The sequence below is a fragment of the Amblyomma maculatum genome, chromosome 1 (genome assembly GCF_055883805.1).
Source record: "Amblyomma maculatum isolate TAMU_Amacu chromosome 1, ASM5588380v1, whole genome shotgun sequence".
In the NCBI taxonomy this organism is placed as follows: domain Eukaryota; kingdom Metazoa; phylum Arthropoda; class Arachnida; order Ixodida; family Ixodidae; genus Amblyomma; species Amblyomma maculatum.
Window position 1 is genome coordinate 277691737 of NC_139344.1, and position 17274 is coordinate 277709010.

Consider the following 17274-nt stretch of genomic DNA (forward strand, 5'->3'; position numbering starts at 1 on the left):
AAAAAGTTTGAAAAATATCAATTATTTGTATCGATCAAGAAGTGTAACTGCACTAAAACAGCAGTCTTTTTTTTTTCTTTTTTTTCGAGCAGAGTACTGCTAGTGCAAATGTCGCGCCGCTTTTAGACGGTTGTAGGAAGACAAATGACACATTGGTTGATTCTAGAAGATTGCTGTCATATGTGGTGCAGCCTTCACTACTTCGTCTCAGAATTTGTCAAATTTAGTCTGTGTGCACATTTAGTGCAGGCATAGACACACGAGACGTAGATTACAGAAGGTGTGTTCATTCATTCCAACATACAACTTAAAGTGTCTAATTTGATGAGCGGCGCTGGAAATGAGAGGAGCAGCAGAGGAGCAGAGAGGAGCAGTATAGCGCGGGTAGAAAAAGTTCTGTGTTTGTTTTCGTGCCTCCTTTTCCTTAGCGCATTCGTTGTTGTTTTTTTTTTTTTGTCTCATATATATTTTACTTGTGATTTATTTTTTGTAGAAAACTCGTATGGCGGAGTTCAATCTATATCTGAATTTTTCTCTGCAATCAATCATGTGGTAGTAAGGTCTGACCACGTTTCTGTGTTTTCTCCTTCCTGGTACAAGTCTAGTCTCTCTATATTTACATCCGAATGTGCTTTTTATATTCTCGTGAGTTATCTTGTACTGTTCAAGGTTTATCTTATTTTTGTTTACATCAAACACGGAACCATAATCACGAACATTTCTGTATGTTCATCGTGCATTTTTATACATGCTTACTCTTGCTCATGCTTTTATTTTTGTTCAAAGTTTGCCGCATTTATCTCCAAATAAGCCATATGCGTAAATACGTATCGGAAATTTCTGCCATTTCAAGCTATACACTACTCTTTTATATCAACGGCTCCTTTTTTTCCTTTGTCAAATCTTGGTAATTTAACGTTTACCGCTTTTCTCGTTACTACAGTACGCCATCTGACAAAAAAAAAAAAAAATGCTGTTTTGCGTGTGTTCTCAGTTTGTTATAGTGAATACAACATGAGCACGTGAACTGCAAGTTCTGTTCATTTTCTTATAATGTTTGGCAGACAGATTAAAGTTAATCGCATTTTTAATTAGACCATTGACATATACCAAGGCGCTCTAGCACTGGCGATGTGTTTGTGCTTCTTTCTACATTCTTCTAATCTGTTCATGTTGAGTTTCCGACCATTTTTTCTTCCAGTTCAATTTTTATGCATTCACATTTTATCGTGTTAATTTTAAAGGGGGCTGGGACACAAAGTTTTGAGGATTTATAAGCATGTTATGGGTTTTCTCTGTATGTGAGGTCACCCACAGCCAAAATTTGGACACAACAAACCTTTTACATATATCTTAATTCAGCTCCAAAAAGGCGTTAAGTGCTCCTTCGCCCGATCGAGACGCATCGTTAGCACCATTTATTTAATGACGTATGAAGCAGTGACGTGACGTACTATCAACGGCGCAACGACGCGCGACAACGGCCAGCTACTGCATTAGTGGTCGATGATGGGCTGATCGAAATCGGCGCCCGAACGAAACCTTCTCACCAATGAGACTACAACCTGACTAGATTTTATCTGAAATTTATTGGAAGTACAAATAAGCAAACCAAGACTGCATTTCATATCTTCACGCTTCGACACTCAACAGAAGAGGGAAAACAAAAGAATGCATCATTTTGGCATCTGAAATGGTTTTAATAGACGAAGTATTTATTACGAACGTTCTGAAGTAAGTCTAATTTGTACAACCAAACTAAATAACAGCAAATAAATTATATCCTTTCTGCAGCCTTTTCAGTGCTCTTTCTTACTTAGAAGTACTATCAATTAGCACAAATCTTCATGTTTCTTTAAGGCAATCATACCTTATGGTTTTTTCCCGATTTTCCATGCCTCGGGAAAAAAAACGAGAAAAAGCTTTTTTTTTTTTTTTCCAAATTTTTCTGTTTTTTTCCGACTGTACCCAACGGTGGAAATTTTTTTTTTCTTCCGATTGCATGCTGCGTGGCCCTTGTTGGCCAAACTTTTGGCAATGCCTGCAACCGTCTCCTTGTTTATGAACCCTTTATTGCTGTTTGTTTTAGGATCTTTTCCGCCCCATTTAATGTCGCGTGCGTCGCCTGGCGACCCTGGTGTTTCCCCTGTCACCGGTTGTTGCCGCAGGTGTGGGAAAAGCGGCCCTCACACACGTCACGTGAATGCGTTTTCACTCCAGCGATAAGGAAAAGAAAACAAGAAAGGGTAGAAAGACGTTCCCGCGTGTCAGCACATGTCCAGAGTGGGCAGCCCACCGACGACGGGCGAGATCGGCTCCTTCGATTACGCGCTCAGTTCGCGCTCTGTACGGAGCGTGCGTCACGGCTTACTACGCTGGACGCGTTAGCGGCCGCGACGAGGACGGGGTGCTGGCCACTGGTTGCTCTGCTTTGCCCGTCGCCCAGCGATGACGCAGCCGCGTGCGCAGAAGTCGGCAGCACGGCCTGATACACGATGTCCGTTAAGTTATACGGTGACTTCGGCGGAAAAACTCTCAGCCAGCTTCAGTCTCCTGTTTCTGGTTGGCGTGCAACGAACGGAGCGAGTGACCGCCGCTGCCTTCGGCACTCTGCATCCTCGCCTGCTGAATACGTGACTACTACGATGCAGAGGAGGCGAACTGAACCTAACCGAGTTAACGCTTCCTCCTACCTTGCATCAGTATTTCTACCCTGAGCGCCTTAGCCTACAGTTATACACCTCAACAGCAAGAGGAACTTAGTAGAAATAAGTGTACGGTCACTGCCACCACCCAGGTGGGACATGCACTCTCTCAGCAATTAAGCGCACACGCATGCGATTACTCTCGATAACCATTATAGCCTATGAATAGATTCGCGACCCATTAATGCAGATTAGTTTGCCAAGTGATATGCCTACCCGTGTGCATTTGCTTTCAGTCTGGCCATGATAGACTGCCTTCTTTCTCCCACGCGATACATAAGCGGTACGAGAGAAGACTTCTCCTTGCAACTCCCTCCATATTCTTCCTTGCTTCTCGAGGCTAGTCTTCCCTGCATTGTAGCTCTTAGTGAGCGGCCTCTCGAATCGGGCGTATAAGCATCAATGCGAGCACGAGGTTGAACCCACCTGAGATTTGTTACAGGAAAGGGGGCGTGAAATTTTGTTGAGGCTTTAACAATGATCTTTATGGAAGTAGCATGAAAAACTGTACTGGTGACAGCTTCACATAGCAGACAGTGTAAGTGCCTAATGCGGGCTGCACAATCATTAAACGTCCCTGTCGTCAGGGTCTGAACGAGGGCCTCGCAAATCTTTAGGCTGGCGACGGAAACCTTAATAGCTTTCTATGATACGATAATAATAGTAAGTTATTTACTAGTGAAAAAAGCGGAAATGAACAAAATTCAACCTCGATGGCTTAACTTGAAAGTCTAGTTACGTCGAAACAACTGGCTTTAAATCCACCCTACAAAAAAAAAAAAAAAAATTCGTAGTTTCTCATTCCCATCATAGGCAGGCTATTAATATCCCACCGCTTTACTTCGTTAATCAGATCATTTCTCTTTCTAAATTGCTTGATTGCTTGATTGGTTACTTGATTGATGTCATACTAGATGAGAAATTGATATTTAGCGCACACAGTGAACAGTGCGCCAAAAAGACGTTATTGGTATCACAGTGCTTTAGTTTCAGCAACGCATTCTTCGTTCACTTCAGTCCAAATTTATTTCAGTCACGCGTCATGTGCTAGATAGTATCCTGATGGTGGCTAAATGCTATCTCATACCTCAAACGGCATCCGTTATCGGCAGTATCGTGCAGTTCGAATGCAGCTGCTCCCTTTCACCGAAGCCTTAATATTATTCTAATTGTCTACCTCAGTTGGTTGGTTTTTGGGGTTTAACGTCCCAAAGCGACTCAGGCTATGAGAGGCGCCGTAGTGGAGGACTCCGGAAATTTCGACCACCTGGGGTTCTTCAACGTGCACTGACATCGCACAGCACACGGGCGCCTTGCTTTTCGCTTCCATCGAAAAGCGGCTGCCGAGGCAAGACTACCTCAGCCAAAATTAACATAACTCATCAGTGCTGGTTAGGAAGACACAGTGATTCCCGCACTTCGCTCATCTTGTGTCGCAAACATTAAATATCACTAGATTTTGTAAGATTGACGATTTGTTATTCTCAAAAGTTAACAGCAACCGTAGCAAGCAACGCCTACTGCTATCAGCAAATATCATTATCTAACTATTTCCTTTCGTGCGTTAAAACGCATCAGTCCTCCAGGCCTTTCATTATAACAATATATCTTTAGCAAACTTACAAAGACATCGTTTTAATATCAAGGCGAAAGCCTTTAATGGCTTATTCTGTCGTGGACAAAGTGTGTCCCGCTTTTGCGGAGTTCTGATTGGCCGAGGCGGGATGCGTCCCAGCCATCTGCAATGCCTTCTTGAACGCGCGCCAAGGAACGCCACGCGACAGGAACGATGGTGTACCGTCGAAACTCACACTTGAAGGAGAAAGTGTGATAGATACTGCGCCTTTTCTTTTCTGTAAACAAATTATAATTGTATGTAGCACTACAACGAATGCCGACAAGAGGCTAACGATGGGAGGCAAATTATAGGATAGGAAGGATAGACTTTCGCCGTTCTCCTCTTAAGAGAAATATAAGAGACCCTCTATTTTTTTTCTATGGAATGAGTTATAATCGTGTTAAATGTTTGCTGTTGCGCATGGATTATAACATTATTAATGCCGTATTTGCGTCATTTTGTTATGCTTGTATAAAGAAATTTTTAATAGATCTCCCTGAAGGCTTTGATTTGGGACCCTTTCTGTCCCACTTTAATCAAAAGTCAGCTTTTGTAAAGCATTTTTCTCAATAAAAAAAAAAAAAAGGCAAGAACGGTTTGAAACGAGTGGTGAGTGTGGCAGTGTCTCAAATCCGAGTAACATTAAAAACAGCCAGACTGACTAAGTAAATAATGCTTTTAGCGTTTCGAAAGCCGTGGGTTTCCTTTTCCCCTTTCACATTCATGGTCACGTAGATCTGCGGTGAAAAACAACTCAAAACATTTGGTTGAGCGTTTATTGCAGTCACCGCACAATTTTTTCATAAGCTGCTATATCTCATGTTAAACCCCATAAACCAAACCTGTAAGCCCCCATTCACATACAAAGCATGGTTGAGATGATCACCGGAGTGTAAAAAGAGCACTGCAGAATCTGCATTGGAGTAATGCCAAAGCACGGATGCTGCTGTTGGTTGCTTCTGGTTGCTTCTAGTTGCTTAATTCACTTCTTGTTTACCCATTTTAGTCTTTGGTACTTTCAAATTGCGTGCCAATCCCTTCCTATGCCCTTTTTTGGCTCGACTTCAGGTTGCGTGACGTCAAATCCTTGACGTCACCTTAATTGACTGATTTAATAAACTATTTTAGTAATCGATACATTCAAATGTGGCGCCAAGCCATAGGCTAATGAGACCATTTTCGCCTTTGCTTCTACATTTTTGCCTCTATTTAATTACCTAATTAACCTATTAGCCTAATTATTTTTTCAGACACAACATTATTTCACCCTCTACCGATTGACACCACTCATTAACCTCTACCACTTCTCAATTACTCACAACTGCTGCGGACACGAGTTTGCGGACACGTTTGCGGACACGTTTGCGGACACGCGGTTTGCGGACACGTGGTCTACGGACAGAAATCTGTGAACATAGCGACGTAATGATTTCGCATTAATATTCATAGAGGAAACAGCGTGATATTCAAAGAGCATTGGAATATTACGTAATCTTCCTTAAAGAGGCGCTTAAATCATATAAATGGCCAAGTAGCACAAAGTGAGCTATGAAGTGGGAGCTTATGCAGGGTCCGTGTGGGCAGCCCATGCGGGCCCCCTAGCGGTATTTAGGATTCGTACCCAGAAGGGTCATTCTTTGGCTGCCCACATATGCCCCAATCGCTCCCATATCGTTCCCGTGTGGGCAGCTATCAAAATCATTAATGGGTCCTACTTTTGTACAGGGAAGGAGGGGAGAGGGGGCAGTTCCAGTGGATGAACGTGGCAATGCTTATGCTGATTGACCCCTGTAATACCTTAATATAACCGGCGCGAGTTCTACGATGGCCAGCCCACTTGTTGCCTTCATGGGGTGATGTTGGCATTAGCGCTGCAAACTCAGGGGGCTAAAATCTGTCGGCAACCCCAGTACAGCATGCTTCAAAGCCTACGACGTTGCTTTCGCACACAAAAATTGGTCGAGGTGTTTGGAGCGTGCATATATTTGCGCCATTTCTTCGCAAAACCTTAGCTGAGAGTTATGCGCCTGTATTAACTTTTCCTCCATCCTGTTGCGCCTTCCCGCTCTCTTTGGGCTTGCTTGTCACTGTTAGTAAGCATGGGGCAGAAAGCTGGAAACTCGCCATCTGAGATGAGGTGAATTTAGCGTTTATTCCCTTCGTTATTGGTGCCTGCGAGCAGTGGTATACCTCCTGCGTGGTCCATCAGCGGGGATCTTCTAATCTTTGTAACGGTATGAACTTTTATATTTACTTGGAGGTCAACGAGCTATTTAAGAGGGAACTGCCTCTCTCGAGATTTGTTTCAGAACTACACCGCGGTGCTTAAGAAGAATTCAAAAGAGCAAGAGAACCACGTAGCACAGCCTTTCACCTTTTGTTTAAGGCTGCCCGACAGTTCAGAAGTCAGGACACTAGCTCCCGAGCGAATAATCTTCACTACGGTACGAAAGAAGAATAACAACAGCAGCAACTTTGTGTTTATTGTAGAACCCCAGAGCGTGATTTAACAGCTAGTCGAATTAGGCTAGCTGTTTTAAATTGCTCGTACAGATTTATTGCAACAAAGACGAGATTAATCTTTTTTTTCTAACTCTCCTCTTTGCTGGACCAATCTTTTAGGGCGCACAGTACGGTGGTGCGGGGAAGGTCAAGAACTAGAGTTACGCGAGGGACGTCACGTCAGTACAAAAGGTGCCATGTCTAGCAGAACGAACGGTGACAACGGGGTGAAGAAAGCTGATACACACGCAGAAGAAAACAAAATGATCCGCCGCGAACTACGTGCGACGACATCTCAAGCTCACGCAACGAGGGAAAACCCCCGAGACGCGACGCCGCCGTGGCGTCAGCGCCAATTATCAAGAGCGGGAAGGGAAGGTGTTCGCCCCTTATCGGGGTCAATTTCAGAGAGGAAGATATCTGAGCGGTGAAATTAGACGTCGACGCGTCGCGTTCATTTACAAGGCGTTTCTGCGTTTTCTTCCTTTTTCTTTCCCTATTATTACCCAAACGCAGTCAGCGCTTAACGGTGAGCACCGCTCGCTTGCAACCTGACGCCGGTTGGTACGAAGGCCCCCTCGCTTTCTGTCACGCGGGCCTCTTTCGCCAATGGAAATTCCGCTCGCGGTGAAAACGTTGGTCAACATTGTCAGGCGCGCCGCCACGTTCTCGTCGCGCCGCACGAAAGCGGAACCAGTCCGTCTCATGCTCTGCGGCCGCTTGCGCCCCTGTCCCAACACCGCCGCGTCAGCTGGTTCATTTCAATTCCCAGAACGGCACAGCACAAACGCGGCTAGGACGGAGTAAGCACAGCACGGATTCCTTACGAATGAGCCAAAGGTGTTTTTCCCTTAACTGTTTTTTTTTTTTTTTTTCAATATTTAAAGACTTGTCTTCGCCGATTCCTTACGGTGGGTGTGCTTGTGGTAGCGCCTTTATTTCATTTATTAACAATTGCCGCCTCGGTTTCGCACGTTCGAGTGGCCGTTAACTTTAAACAAGCACTTAGATCATATCCACCGGGCCATATTTTCGTCCATTGGTGTTCCATGAATAATGAATGATTAGCGGCATAGCTATGCGGGCGAATTGGCAGCACATACTGAGCTGCAGCTGGCGACATGACATTTATATTCAACTTCGCCGCTGACCATGAGATAGACTACACACACAAAAAAAAATAACAAAAATAAATAAAACACATTACGTGATCGTGCCTTACTCAAGCTGCGCCATCTCTCGTATCGTCAGTGCTATCGAGGCCCGGCTAAGCATATGCCTGCGTCTTTAATATTATTGAAAGCCTCTGCAATTTCCCATACTTGTTGATGATCCTGTCGACTTAGAGGCAGTTTTGTAGAAAAACACGGTCGGCCACACTTTTTGCAATGGGTGGCCAAATGTGACAAACGGTAGCCTTTCAACGACTTCGCACGCTTCCTTCGCGTATGTGGTATTCTGGCTAGATGATGCGGCGTTTTTGCCGTTTTAAGTTCATTGCACACCTGTTGCCTGTTCTCTCTTGTCCCTTGTCTTTCGCGCGGTTCCCGAAGAAGTTGCTGCGTCATCTAGAAACGTTCTTACGATATTATTTTTTAAACGAACCTCTCGCGTGTTCAGCGCCGGGTGTAAGTGCAGTATGGGGCTCAATCTGTGACGTGCAACGCGCGACCGAATGGCTGCAGCGCTTCCCGTATGCACAAGTGTCGACAGGCGGCACTCTGAAAACAGAAGGGAAAGAATTTTACCTTTGCAACGATCAGCAGCGTCCTTCGTGTCGCCTGCTCTTTGCAACATGAGAAAGTCGTTCCTACCAGACGCCGGCGCATCTATTTTTGTTTTGTTTTTTTGCCGGGGTGCTGTGCCACGCAAGCCGAAGATGCAACTACAAATTACCAAATGACGCAGGTGATACAGGCAGTTGGAACGAATAACTGAAATAATTTAGCGACAGCACACATTACTGGGCCACAAAGCGCCTTTCTAAACTTACACCGTTGTAAGCACACAGCAATATGACTCTAAAATGTCTCTCGAAGACTCCCGACGTCCAGCTGGACCTAACCTTGAGGGAAAGCATCGAGGAAAGAGCTATTAAACAGATGTCGGTTTCATATTTGCTTTTGCTACGCTTTACCGTAGTCGTTTTTTGTTTTTGTTTTTTGTCACCGGGAAAGTCGACCCGCCGCCACCGGTTCGACCACTCGGCTGCTGAGTCAGAGTACACGGGTTTGATCCCAGCCGAATTTCAATGGAAGCGTAATAAAGTGAAAAGAAAATGTATTTTTCTTTGTACAATTTACAAGTCACAAAAACCTGCTGCTGCCAGCAGCTTGACGAGGCGACTCGACCACTCTGAACAGCAGCATTGGTACACTATGCAGTGCCTAGTTCGCAGAATCAACGTAAGGCGCCCGTGTAATGTGCAATGTCAGTGCACGGCAAAGAACCCCAGGAGATGTAAGTTAATTTTGGAGCCTTTTCCGCCGCCCCTGAGACTTTAGGCTTCCTTTTCCATATCATTCCACACCATACCATCATCAAGGAAATCCGGTCAGGCGGAAGGGGGATCAGCGCACGTATTTCAAGCCACAAAATAAATCGTCGCGCCGGCGTCAGCAAAGCATTCGGTAGTCCAAGAGGACGCTGGAGGACCTTGCCGATTTTGAGAATAGCAAAAATATTTGGTTTCTATACGCGCTGCTGGTCGACCCGCGCATTAATCGCCTTCAAATGTCGCTGGAACATGGGACTCGTTGCAACACTGTACCTTGTCCATTGCTTTACGGTTGACGGCAACTGCTGCTAGGCTGAAGCGAAAGTAAAGAAAAAGACAACGACCGTCGCTTCGTTTCGGAGATTCTTTCTGGCTTGTGGTCGAGGGCCAACGATCGGGTGCACTATTCGCATAAAGTTGCTTGCTCAGAGCCCGTTGGCTTGACCACCAGCTTACGCGCGACACACCGTGCACGTTTACGAGTCCTCTCGGCCCTGGCTGTGAATGCATACCCCCAGGCGCATCCCCGCAGTCATTCGTGGGATGCTCTTCTCCTACCGACCTGGGAGCGGCAGATTAAAAAAAACAAGGCAGAGGAATGCCGCCAACGCCCGAGATGAACAAGGACATGAACAGAAAAAGAGCTACACGGAAATGAAAGCCTGACGTGTGCCAGAGGGATGGATTCTGAGAATCGGAGCAACGAAAGTTCGCAGGCGTCCTCATGAAGGGGATGACTCGCAGCACACTGCTGCGCCTGGAGTGTGAGCGTATGCTGACGTGTCAAGAATACAAATAATACCCCCGCACTGCTCGAACACAGAGCCTCTTTTTCAGTTCCACTTAGAAGCAAAAAGAAGGATATGAATGCGTGTTTTGAAAGCCACACGATGCGGGCAAAGAGTTTCATTCATTAGCCGTTGCTTCGTAGCCATAGATAGTCGTATTAGGGAGGTTTTCTTCTGTTTGTAATGCGTTAAAGGTAGTCTTCTGCTAACGGAAAAATTAATGACATCACCGCTCTAGCAGGTTCATCCCGCCAATGCGAATGCTTCGTTCTTTGGTTGGGCGAGAAGTGGGCGGATTACAGTGAAGGTTAATAAGATGTACCAAGTAAACAAATGCTTGGCGTTAGCTGTCGATTTCGAATGCAAAGTGTATTTGAACGTATTCCTTGTTTTTGACAAAGCTGATTTAATTTAAGTCGACAAGAGTTTTAAGTTTTGGCGGGAACACAATCCGAGAGCACTGACGACGTGTTTGACAACCCGTCTAAGGCAGCAGCTGATTGTTCTTGATTAAAAACGTCTCGAGATAGTTTTCAAGTTTATACAATCGCCCGAGTGTAGCACAAGGCCGAGGAGATGAAAAGAATGGTAAATGTTTGGCTTGGTTTGTGGGGTTTAGCGTCCCAAAGCGACTCAGGCCATGAGGGACGCCGTAGTGGGAGGCTCCGGAAATATAGATCACTTGGGGTTTTCTAACGTGAACTGAATCGCACTGCACACGGGCGCTTTGCTTTTATTAGCCTCCATCGAAAAGAGGCCGACCGCAGCCGAGATTTAATCCCGCATTCTTGAGTACAGCAGTCGAGCGTGCTAACCACTGCGCCACCGCGGCGGGCAGACTTTGCAAAGGGTCAACATATTACCATTCCATGCATAGCGCAGTCATTATTTCCTTTCGCGTTATGCACATTTTGGCAACTGAAGGTTGTACTTATAAAACAGACAAGTATCTTCAACAGCCAGGAGTAGCAGTTTTAGAGGAATATGACCGCTTTGCCATTGGATTTTCGAAAATGCCCTCTGTCGTAGATCTGTGCTTCAGCAACCCCGTGCCTGCTTTATTAAACGCGGCATCAGTTGCACCGGTGTGGGGCATAGAAGGAGCAACCATACGTGAAGAAGTGCAAGCGTGCGCAAGCTTCATCGTATTTGTGAGCACGAATAGGCTCGAACTGCTGGGAAATTCCTTTGATCCGGCAACGGTGAGAAAGTGATATCGTAAAAGCAAATTTATGTTAATCGTTAAAGACTTTACATAAGACAATAAATTTCGTAGGAGCTGTAGGGAAACGCTTCCATGAATTAGCAGCCCGGCGCGATTGTCAAAAATGTTTGAATAGTGCTCGCTATAATTTTTGCAGGGGATCATTCGCGAGCTGCTCGGGCCGTGCAGTTGAACAGGTGCAGGGGTTCTAATAAAAAGGGCCACATCACGTTTCGAATTAGGGGACAACTTTCTGAACGTCAAGAGAGGGACCGCAGCTGTGGTCTACACAGAACAAAATTAATTTTTAACAGACAAGAATAATATAGAGAGGAACAACAACAAAGGATTTAACGAAGGATTCACACATCCATATTGTAAATATTTGTAAAGAGTGAGGGTGCCAACACTTCCAGCACAAATGCATAGAGAATGCATGGGAAGCCATTGAATTTATTTTCACCGGATCTGTAGAACCCAAGCGGGAAAACGGCTGTGCTTTTGATCGCATGCCCTGAAGTTTTTTGAACCCGCAACCATACAATAACTGAACTTCCCGTTTTTTTTCTCTCTCTCTCAATTATCTCCTATTCGCTTGCTGACGACGGCAGTTACCCGAATGCAGTATCAACTTTAGCGGTTTCTATCCCATAAATGCATCGTCGCGCCAGGCAGTCCAAGATTTCAGGTTAGAGTTGAGAACCAAAGCAGCCAGATCGAACTCCTGTATCACCGCTTCCTTCTTCGCTCGGTGGTTGAAAAAAGGGAGGATTTCAGAAAGTCTCTTGCTTGAGCAGTTGTCTGAAAGTGTGCCGGGGGCGTCCACGGGACCAATGCAGAGTACGTAACATGGCAACACAGTGACCGGTGCCGGCCTTTCTTAGAAGGCGCCAGAGAATATACGGAGGCAGTAAAGCCTTTTTCAGTGACCCCTTCTTGCTGTAACACTCGAAACAATCTCGGGACATCTTTGTGAGGACAAGAAAAGTGTCCAGGCCAATCTTCTTCTTGCGAAACCGTCGGCTTTTCTTGTGTTTTTTTTTTTTTTTTTCAAAGCTCTAGGTCACATTTCTGCAACAAAATCCCCGGCTTACTGCTCTCACTACAATAGCGGGCTTGACTGCAATAAATGTGAGAATGTTCCCCGCGGCCACTATCGCAAATATCAGTTGCAGCAGTTCCATCTGAATGCAGACCGCTTATCGAGATTGAGACGCAGGTCATAAGAAGCTTCAGATGGATGAATTCCATCCGAAGTGCCATCCACAGCGGCATCTCGAATTGCCTTCGCGATAAAGCGACTGACGTTGTTATTGTGACGCGGAATTAAAGCGCTTGATTCTCCCCTTGCGAGCAGGGTTTGTAGCAAGCATCGAATCTCAGTTACTCTGCGTACTCGTCTAAGCCAATGAAAGTGCGTAGTAGAAGGAGAAGGCGTTTTATGTACACACTTTGTGCGTAGGAGTAGGTGGCGACGTGGAATAGAGTGCGATCGATAATGAACGCCCAGGCCTACATAGTGGCCACAAAGCTGGCCAGGAAGAAAAATATAGAAGTTTAACTACCAGGATCAGTGACACTAACATGCAAGGGGGGATCTTTTCTTCCAGTTTCATTTGGCAATAAGATACCCGTTGTTTCTTTTTTTTTTTTTTTTTTTGCCTCTTTCATTTCGCGAAAGCTTCGTTTTTGCCTCTCTGGGTTCTCTAGAAGCCACCTATCGTTGCTTGATTGCACCTTCTTTTATTTTTCCACCAACTTCGCGGCTGCCACTTCACTTTTCAGAGGATTAGTCATTTTTACTTGCTTAATTTTCTTACAGATGAGGCGTTCTACCCCCCTTCATGTTATCGACAAAAGGCACGTACTTCTGCCATGTCCTGGAGATGTCTCAACACGGAGCATATATGCATCTACTCACTTCATTACCTGTTTCCTTTCCAAACATTTCGTTCCCTTGAACGAATAACAACGAAAAGCAAGCGAGGTAGGCTGATTCGTCATGGAACAAACTCGCAGATAAATAAAAAAGAAAATAGCAAAAAACATGTCTGAGTATCCGGTGCAATCGCATTCAAAAGTGTACGGCTAAGGCTAGGAAATTTATGGACGACGAACAATTGCAAGGCATAAAAGAATCTAGTAAATGTATCAATGACGATATAGAGCTGTTTTGAGGCATCATTTCTGTTGGGAGATATGAAGGGTCACGTAAAGGGTTTGAATGAAAACACGAATAGTAATCAGAAGTCAATGCTGGAAGCCTGCGCAACTTAGTTATTGGGAATAGAAGTAGCAAATGTGTAGGACACATCACGTGAGAATTCCGGCACAGACAGAGTGAGTACTGTGGCGGAAAGTCTCTAACGAGTTCGCAAAAGTGGAAATAGGTGAGGGGGAAAGTAAAGTTTGGAAAATGATCGCAAACACATTATAGACTGAAGATACGACATCTGGTCAAAAGAGAAATGCAGGACACGCAAAATTAAGCAAAATTTTAAACGACGAGCAAATCGAGCTAATTGCAGCAGGTGTTGAGGAAGAAAGAGAGAAACGCCCCACGGAAAAAGAGGATTGCAATCAGTTAGTACGCCTCATCTGTAAGAAAATTAAACAAGTAAAAATGGCAATCCGCTAAAAATTGAAGTGGAAGCCATGAAGCTGGTGAAAAAATAAAATTAGGGAGCAATCTAGCAACGATTGGTGGCTTCTACAAAACACAGATAGGCAAAATGGAAGCTTTCTTAAAGCGAAAGAGGCAAAAAAAAAAAAAAAGATACGGGAATCTTATTGTCAAATGAAACTTGAAGAAAAGATCCTCGTCCAGGGTAAATAAAACAGTCCCCCGATTTCTGGATGGCTTAAGTTCGCAATAAAACCAAAAGTGAGCCAAAAAGGTCCTGCAACCATGTGAGCTGTCTAGGTAAAAAGAATCGTAAAGACTGGTGCAAGAGGCTGAGACAAAATGTTTAGAGGGGGACGACGCTGTGAAATGCGTTGCACCCGTTATAGCTGAGTCATTCAGAAGAGACGATAGGGTTATTACCTTACCATCACTAAAGAAGCACCGCATGACTAAATAACGGAGAGATGTTTAGAACTGAACAATCTTAAAAGGAAAACAGAGAAGGCAAAGATGCCCAAACGAACGACAGGGATAGACGTAATTGCAATCAGGTTAATTAATGAATTTTGTCCAAGAAACAAGAAAGCAGTGTTAAAAGCATTGAAAACAGTAATATCACCAAAGAAAACTGCAGACACCTGGCGATTGAAAATGATGAACTTCATCTATAAAGGGAAAAGAGATTTGACCAATCCTTCAGACCGATTGCGCTAACTTCGACTTCATACCGGCTGGCCATGCAGGCAGCGAAATTAAAACTGCGGGCTTGGAGAGAAAGTAAGATACTAGGAAGACTTCAGGATGGGGTCAGATACGGTAGGCGCTTAGATGATAGTCTGTCCGGGCAAATCCAATATAATGAAATAGCTACTGCGGAAAATACGCCTTTGTATTTAGTCATCCCGGACAAAAGTGGCGCGTACGACAAGCAAATATGGAGCTCTTGTGGAGCATATTTCAAGATGGTGGTATCCGTATAATGAAGTAATAGATTTGATAATAGAGATATACCGATATCATAAAGTTGAGATAGCATAGAAAAAAAAAAGAAGTGCGACAAAACGTCGAGGCACTCAAATCACTATGGCATTGTCGCCCATTCTCACCGCACCGCTTCTGTCCTAGACGCACGTGATGAATATGGAAAGGCGGTTAGAAGGCATTATTCTTGGTTTTCGCCTCTCATAAAATATAGGCGGCATTTTTTGTAGGACAGAGGTACCCGACCTTAATGCATGTGGACTATATTGCGCTATTAGCTGATAGTAGGAAGGTTTAAATACTTCGTAAATATTTGTGTAAAAGAAGAGGACACTCTAGACCTTTAACACACACACGCACACACACACACACGCACACACGCACACACGCACACACGCACACACGCACACGCACACGCACACACACACACACACACACACACACACACACACACACACACACACACGCACACGCACACACGCACACACGCACACACGCACACACGCACACACGCACACACGCACACGCACACGCACACACACACACACACACACACACACACACACACACACACACACACACACACACACACACACACACACACACACACACACACACACACACACACACACACACACACACACACACACACACTTGCGTACGTATTATGTAGGTACATACAGTTTATCTCACACGGTTATGGAACATATAAAAAATTCCATTCAATGCCTCCGTATCAGTTAAATATATTTCTGGAAATTTCACATCTAGGAGACTTAATTTGACTACTCAGCGCAAGTAGAAAACAATCCGTAATTAGACATCAATGTTTAAACGGACTCATCCAGGCACTGCCTAATGGTGTCTCCACCACTGTAAGGCTCCACCATCTTTGTATCAAAGCTATATATGCCAGCCACTCCCACATGTCCCCGTTGAGTGATAACATGATTGGTCATATTATGCTAGTGTAGTCCGAACCGAGGAAAGGTAGATCTTGCCTTGGTTTTTTTTTTTTTCTTTTCTTTTCTTTAAAGCGCTCCCTGTTGCAAAAGCTGTTAGGTTGTGCTCGACTCGTAGGCCGCGTACGCCTTCGTGTGACATTATGACTGGTGCGTTGTTATGACATGCATTATTAGAACGACACCTTCTGTGCATACTGTGAAACATGGCTAGGTCGAGACGGCAAGGTCGTGACGGCAAGGCCAGTGATGCCTTGTCTAGTGTTTTAATCCGATGACGAACCCAGGCGCGTGCCGGAGCCGGCGCAGCGGGACGATGACGATGGTATGTACAAATGAAAGAAGAATATCATGGCATGTACAAATGAAAGAAGATCCGTAGAAGGCTCACACAACCTGCCCGGGGGGTCGGAAGCGGCCAGCCTGGCCGCTCCTAACTGATGCACCGCGGCGCACAAACGGTTTCAAGCGAGAAACATGAACAATTTCAGTTCCGCGGTGGCGTCGATCGGCTGGGGGATCAACAGGCGTGACTTGGTAGTTCACTGGGGAAGTTTGGCTGATGACCTCACCTACATAGCGGTGGTGAAATTTGTCACTAAGACCAAGGGTGCGCAGTGGTGTATAAAGCAGTACTTCGTCACAAGGACGAAAAGAGACCACGCGATGCGTAGAATAGTAACGACTCTTGCGGTTTTCGTGTTGAGGCGGGCAAGATGACGGAATCTGGCCTCACGGGATGAGAACTGGGCAGGTACTGATGTGGAGAAGTAGTCGGGCGTAGAGAAGAAGGAAGTGTCGAGAATTGTAGTGGGAGGACGGCCATAAAGAAGGAAAAATGGAGAGTAACCGGTAGTCCACTGTACTGTTGTATAATAGGCGAATGTGACGAATGGTAGAATAGTGTTCCAGTTTGTATGATCCGGTGTGATATACATGGATATCATATCCGATAAGATGCGATGAAATCTCGCAGTCAGACCGTTAGTCTGGAGAAGGTAGCTTGAGATTGTCTTATGGAGGGTGGATGACGCGGGAAGAACTTCGGCAACGACTTTCGATAAGAAGGGCGTCTCGCGGTCACTTAAGAACACTCGAGGAGCGCCATGACGCAATACAATTGATCGCAAAAAGAAATTAGCTACCTCTTGAGCGGAACCAGTCGGTACAGGGGCTGTCTCAGCGTAGCGTGTAAGGTTGTCGACAGCTGTTATAATCCAATGGTTACCCCCATCGGAGAGAGGTAGGGGACCATATAAGTTGATGCCGACTACGTCGAATGGCGTGGCGGGACAGGGAAGAGGTTGTAGAAGGACAGCGGGCGAAGAAGTCGGCCGTTTGCGACGTTGGCACAGAGGGCAGGATGCGACGCAATTGGCAACGCTGGAAGA

The 17274-nt window shown here is 45.2% G+C and overlaps 1 long non-coding RNA gene across 1 annotated transcript in view; it reads right to left on the bottom strand.

The window, feature by feature from the left end:
• LOC146206627 (uncharacterized) overlaps positions 1-17274 on the bottom strand; it is a 47453-nt gene that overhangs the window by 9992 nt on the left and 20187 nt on the right. The window lies entirely within an intron of this gene.